The sequence below is a fragment of the Nasonia vitripennis genome (genome assembly GCF_009193385.2).
Source record: "Nasonia vitripennis strain AsymCx chromosome 2 unlocalized genomic scaffold, Nvit_psr_1.1 chr2_random0006, whole genome shotgun sequence".
In the NCBI taxonomy this organism is placed as follows: domain Eukaryota; kingdom Metazoa; phylum Arthropoda; class Insecta; order Hymenoptera; family Pteromalidae; genus Nasonia; species Nasonia vitripennis.
The window spans coordinates 736,739-743,858 of NW_022279613.1; the positions used below are offsets into that span (position 1 = coordinate 736,739).

The window sequence follows — 7,120 nt, forward strand, 5'->3', positions numbered from 1 at the left end:
ACGTGAAAATTGATCACGTACTCTATCAAGCTCCAGAACTTTCTCACAAATATGACAAGATGTAGCTCGCTGGAAAGACTGCTCTTGCTCCCAAGTCAATGTCTCAATAGGTATGTGACACCAAAATACTGTTTCAATGTTTTCAGCAAGTTGTAAAAGCTCGTCAACAAACCATTTTGCAGAATTAGGTCCTCTATAGCTACGATAATACGAGAGTGAATCATCGTAACTGCATTTCATATAATATCATATGCTAAAAGCTTCATGCTGCTGATAAGCATTTCCATCTTTTATATCTTTGAGGATACATTCGAAATCAACGTAAACTGCAAATGGTACTTTTTCTTTGTTATTGAAATTTTTAAATTGCAGAATCGAATTTTTGGTATTTGGCAAGTTTACTCGACATTTATTTAGTAGTGACCAATCACGTTCATGTGACTGTAATTGTGATTCAGTTCGGAAATAATGTAAGCATCGATTACAGATGTGTAGTTTAACGTGTTGTCTTGATAATTGTCTGGATACTAAGCGAGACAAATCCTTATTCCAAACGTAATGATAAACTATAAGTCATCAACCTCCTCTTTCTCATCTACATAATAATTTTGTGTCAGTAAAAGGTTAATATGATTTTCTTTTTTACATGATGTCAAGTGCGTTGGTACAACTTTTATGCTCCTCCATTTTTTTTTTAAAGTGTAAACATTAACCGAAATACCACTTTGTTTTTCAAACTTAGGTATATGTTTTGGTAGCACAGGATATTGTAAATCTTTGAAAATCGGGTCGTTTTCATAAGCTTTATATGATGATACCCTATCAGAACTTTTCTTTGCTGGATGTAATGCTGAAAGAATAGCCCATTTGAAACAGGCGTCATCGAAATTCTCCACGTTGACACAAGCTTCTTTCCTTTTTATTGCGTATGGTAGTTCTACATATGAATTACCTCTCAATGCATTATATTTATTAATGTGCACACATAGATTAAGAATTGCTCGAAGTGTCCATCCTGAGCCACGTTCCTGGAATTCGTCCATATCTCGCTGGATAGACTGCTGAACATTCAAACTAAACCACTATTTGAGATTGGTATTTTGAATAATAGCTTCAGCCTTTGTGTTGAAATATTTTATCTCCGTAATTTCTTTGTCAGCTTTGGTGATGACGTATTCAGCTGCCAATATAGTATACACATTCACAGCAGTCTCTTTCTTAAGAGCAGTCTTGATTCAGCTTTGAAATAAAACTTGAGAGCTATTCATAAATGCTGCTATATCTAACTGTTTCAAGTTTGTAATCAATCCTGATCTCATACGATCGTTGAATGCTACCTCTAAATCCTGCCATTTTACTCTATCACTTCGTCGTCCACGCACACCTTCACCACGTTTCAGTAAACATTTTAGCTTGTCCTTAAAGCCCTTGAGAAACGCGATTGTTGATAGGAACTTCTGTTTTTCGGGGGCACTTGCAGCACTTTGAAGCAATAGTCTCTAGCGATGACGTCAAAAGCTTCTAGAACATTCCATGAGAGCGGGGCCTATTCTCACCTGCACAGGTGTGCTGAGGGTGGCGTGGTGGGGGGCGCCCGTATCCGCGTTGTTTATCTACTTTGATTGAATCAACTTTTTTCAGTCAAACTCACTATATATTTGGAATGCGAGAGTCTCTTCTTCCTTGGATTTCACGCGCTATTGCTGAAGGATGGGACACAAGATAGGCGCAGCAATAAAACACTCCGGTTTTTACAACTAATGCTTCGAAGACGTCGGGTCTCGGCCGCAGCGTCTGCTTGCGCTGGCGGCGCTTCTGCCCAGTGCGTGTGGCCACATATATACTAAATATACGATATTCTGCACAACGCCTAGATTAAATTTTCAAAATATCCTTATATTCCACATACTTGCTCATACTTGCTTGAACTAACTTTTTTTCATTTAAACTCTATACCATGCCTAGACTAAATTTTTAGAATGTTTTCATCCTACTTCTTTTTACCTTTTTCCTAAATAAACCTTCCCTTTCTTATGTCTTCGTGAATCTTATAATCCTGTTACTTTCCTATCACTCATTTTTTTTTAAAGCACACGCATCATAACAATATAGTATTGCACAGCCCGTATCCTGTAATCCTGTGATCGGTAGAGGCTTGTCTTTGTCAACCACTACTTTGGAATGTCGTTCACAAAATTTGTGCTGCCCTGCTATGGCTGACAGCAGCAAGTCACTTATATTGCTTTTATCACCATGTATATATATATATATATATATATATATATATATATATATATATATGTATATACATTTAATATTAGATTATACATAGCAAATTATAACAATCATAAATAACAATCATTATTGCATTAAAAAATTAATAATAATAATAATACAAATTATAATAAGAACAATATTTTAATCATAATTTTAACCGTAAAAAAAACAATTCAATCAATCATGCTACTTATATTTCACTACTCTGTAATGAAGATAAATATTTATTTTTTAAATATTCTACATGTAATTACTTTATTGTATCACTAGATACATGCAATTTTCTATAGTACAACAGTAATACTTATTTACTAATTTAATCGCTCTCGCAATACATTATAATTACTTAGCTTGTTATTAAAAATAAACTACAATAATTTTTTTTGACAATATAAAGAAGTTAAGTAATTAATTATAGAGAACCATGGAAAAGGTTTTGCATTTTACCAGCAGTGAAATAAACTTAAGTTAAAACTAAGTTAACTATTAAATCTAATGTTATTAAACATATTTTTGAAGTCATTATTTCGCATTAAACGGAATCATTTGCATCACTGTTTGAACCATCCGGTAATAAAGATAATACTAGTTTCTTTAAATCTTCTTTTTTAGCATTTTTCTTTTGTCGGTTTGATGACTTGGCTTTTCCTTTTTTTGATCCATCTCCACGTTTGTTTTCTAAAATAAACGATAACACTTAAGTACAAAATATTTACTGACTAAATAAATTAAGATTTTAACATTAGCCTTACCATAACCACCAGCTCGTTTTTTGGCTTGTTTCAAATGGTTGCTCACATATGTTTGTAGTTCACTTATTGTTGGTCGACAATTTTTATTTACAATTCTTGTTGTCGCAACTACAGAATAAAATAATAATTTGTAGAATATAAATTTTAATATTTTAAATTTTGAGCAAGTGATTGCAATAAATAATATTACTTTCAATCATGGAGTATAGGAGAGTCTGATTAAACGGTTTTTTTCCTGTTCGTCCTGTAAAGCTATAAAAATCTTGCACAATATCGGTCACCACATTGGTCATAATGTCACACACTGTTTTTTTCCAGTCGTTTTTATTGGTATATGCTTGCAAGTGATTCCACTAAAACATTAAAAATTATTGAATATTTAAAAAAAAATCTTTTTTAAGATCAAAATTATATCATTTGGATCATACATTGAATTTAGTCAAAATATCACGTTTACAAATGTCAACATAATACTCTCAATTTTTCTAAATGTCGCATTTGATTGCAAATCATTGTCAAAGTTATCAAAGACGTCTGGGTCTTCTATTGGTAAATGACTTCTGATTAATAATGTATCGTTCATATTGATATCTCCACGAGCAGCATTATTGTTACAACTATTACAGGACGTTTGAAGTCGTACAGATAGCTTGATTAGAAATTATCTGATGCTGTTGCACTGATAATTTTATAAATTATCCAATAATGTTTTGCGTATCATGAATAAAATCAGTATCTACTTAATTCCAATCACATTTAATTTATTATCCATAGGTAAATTAATAAATTCTTCAGGCTTAAAATTACTCTCATCTGAAAAACATTTTCATTTCAGTTTATCTTCTAATTATAAACATTTCATGTTGTTAGAAAGGCCAAAAGCAATTTCCGATAGGTGATTTTACATAATAATTATTTATAAATCTGTTTTTGCGTTTGGCCATCCTAACACTTGAATAAAAAAATGTAAAAATATAGCTATAAATACGATTTAAAAAATGTTAAATGAAAATTTATGTACACTTATTTCACATATTGATGACACCGGTAAAATTTTTAGTATTATTACTCACTAATTTTTAGTGCTGTGGACTCAGTTCTTGAACTTTCTGAACGTTCTTTCGTTCTCGAACCCCCTGTACGTTTATTGGTACTCAAACCCTCTGAACACCCTGTAAGTTTTCGTTTTCTTGAAGCCTCAGGATGTTCATCAATTCTAGGAGGCTTGAACCTTGAATCATCATTAATTCTCGAATCATTTGAATGTTCATCCTTTGAATCTCCTAAAATTTCATTCAAATCCTCAACATTCAATGCATCTTCATCATTTGGACCCCCAGAAGGATCACTTTTTAAAACCTCTGAATGTTTATCGCCAAGTTGTTCGTTGACAATGTATCCATGATTTACTAGAAATAAATTTGAAATTATTGAAAGAAATGTTTGCTTTAGTCAATTATCGATTATATTTAGAAAATAGACAATTGACAGGCTATAAATATTTAATTATTACCTTTTGTATTTAAATTAAAAGATGAAGTCTTTGATAAAGAGTTTTTGCCTGAACTACAAGTACGTTTTGCAATTAAAAAATTGGCGATTGAACTGAAAGGGAGATTTTTTTGATTTGTAATGTTATCTATACATTTTATTGCAGGCTTTGCTTTGCTATTATTTAAGTTCATTTCATTTTCAATATTTTTCTTTTTTTTCGAAAGTATTTACAACAACTGAAAAAAAATATTTTTCAAGTACTAAGTACAATGATTCAATGAAATTACTATGAAATTAAAATGCATTTAAATCGTTATTGCACACGTACCTTTTTTTATTGTACACGTACCTATTATCTACTTCTTCGTCTTCTTCTTTTTCTTCTTTTGAGTTGATCAAAACAGAATCTTCTAAAATGACAAAAATAATATATTTTTATACATAATCACATTTAAACATGTTTTTTTACCTTTCTCAAAAGGTTCATTGATAGTTTCCGTTTGGTTTTGAATACCCGACGGTATGATTTTGTTGAAGCCCTGACTATCTTGACTATTTACTACGGATTTCGGCGAGGTTATTAACAATGGAGACAGCTCATGCAGCGATGTTATTATTACCAAAATTATCTTTTTTATTATTTCCTATTACTTTCTTTAGTTTTCTTCTTTTACTATTTATTTTATCCTCACTACTTTCACATATTTTTACAGCTCTATTCCTTCTTGTTCTAGGGTTTTGCTGTTCTCTGAATGCTTCCTCAACATTTTCTGCGCCAGACAAATTTTCTGCTATTTTAACTTTTTGAATGGCCTCGTCATAATCAAACGTATCTAGTAATTGAAATATGTTATTATAGTAAGAGTATTTATATATATTTTTTTTTATATAGCATTCAATTTACCCGTAGTCCAATAAACATCTTTCAAGTTGCATTGAAACCAATCTTCTTTAGGAGTTTGTTTTTATGCAATTATATTGGGGTTTGAGAACTTCGGAGGCCATTTTACTGTTTTACCCTGATCACATATCCAAGACTTTGGAACTATTGCTGGGTATTCTACATCACTATTCCTTATAATAACTATAATAAAAGGATCTTCGTTGTCAGCTTCCATTGAGCTCCTTTCCATTTCAACAAACTCTATAAACAAAAGATTATTGATAATAATAATATAACTAATTGAACACAGAAATACATATATAGGTATAAATATTAACCCTAATTAAATAACTATTTTTATTCATCATCAAGATCTGGAACTTGGAACCAGAGCCCTGAATGCATATAGAGACTATCGTTGGCAAAAATAGCATTTGAAAAGCAATGCAGGCTTTCTGCTACCTGAAAATTCACCAAACTACACAGTCTATATGCATTACACATTGAGGGCTCGGTGATGAACGAAAATAGTTATTTCATAAAGTTTCGATTAATAAATCTGCGGTGTCACAATTCGTAAGTTGGCGAATATTATTTATCCTACGACTGATACATACATTAAGAATTTGCAACTTACTATGTGTAGGGGGTATATTTTCCCTTATGCCATGGTCATGATTGGAATCAGGACTTTTGAATTCGCTCTTCTGTTCCTGATGGTTTTTCTGCTCCTTGATCCAATTCGAGGAAGAATTGTAAGTTACTACATTTAAAACGAAAAAAAACCAATACTTTAATAATCAGCTGTTGCTGGACACTTGAATACAATTTTTGATTACAGAGTAAGTACCTGACTTTTTCAATATTTTTGCAATATTACGATTGGTCCAGTCACTCTTTGGCTTTTCTCTATCCTGAGTAGATGTTTGCACATCTTCAAACGAACAACTATAAGGGGGCCACGCAGTGCTAGTTTTGTCGTCTTTCATCCAAAATCCCGGAATTATATGCATTTCCTCATCATTCACTAACTGTACAATGTACCACATGGATATGTTACTACTGCAAAAGTTGGTGATGCTGAAAATAAGAAAAAAACAAAATAATGAAAATTTAGTAATTCATTTTGTAATTATCTCATCTATCGTATGAGTAATTCTATTTCATGAAAATAATATATACAAATAGAAACTTACATGATTTATTTTCATATGAATCTTTAGGCTGACTTTCTGCCCTACTGAAAAAAATCAGATGGCAATCAACTGATAATCAGCTGATAATCATGCCAAAACGTCAGCTGATTAGCAGGTGATTTCAGCTCAGTATTTTTAATAAAGCTGATAGTTATAAATCTGCGTTTATATGAGATAAAATGTTTAATCAGGTGATAATCAGGTGATAATCATTCAAAATTTGTAACCTTTAATATATTTATTATAAGTTGTTTAAAATAAGTAAAATTTATAAATTTCAAATAATGAGGGCCAGTACTGGTGTTACCATCAGGATGATAACACGAAAACTCTGGCTGTGAGCTCCAATATTTTTGTTTTTCAATAATTTAATTTAAACAAATTTTTTTTTAATTGTTAAAAAATAAAAATTTTAACACCAGTACCCGCCCTCTTTATTTGAAATTTCTAAATTTTACTTATTTTAAACAACTTATAATAAATATATTAAAGGTTACAAATTTTGAATGATTATACAG

General features: G+C 31.2%; 1 long non-coding RNA gene across 1 annotated transcript; it reads right to left on the reverse strand.

Annotated features, from left to right (window-relative positions):
- Positions 1 to 2,485: 2,485 nt before the first annotated feature.
- LOC107982119 lies at positions 2,486 to 6,722 on the reverse strand. Its single transcript, XR_004226884.1, has 12 exons — positions 6,603 to 6,722; positions 6,257 to 6,486; positions 6,044 to 6,169; positions 5,428 to 5,667; positions 4,993 to 5,356; positions 4,852 to 4,933; positions 4,543 to 4,759; positions 4,103 to 4,438; positions 3,458 to 3,842; positions 3,220 to 3,382; positions 3,030 to 3,137; positions 2,486 to 2,955 (listed from the first exon to the last, which is right to left on the reverse strand). It is a non-coding gene; the product is annotated as an uncharacterized LOC107982119 (long non-coding RNA).
- Between the last annotated feature and the right edge of the window lie 398 nt (positions 6,723 to 7,120).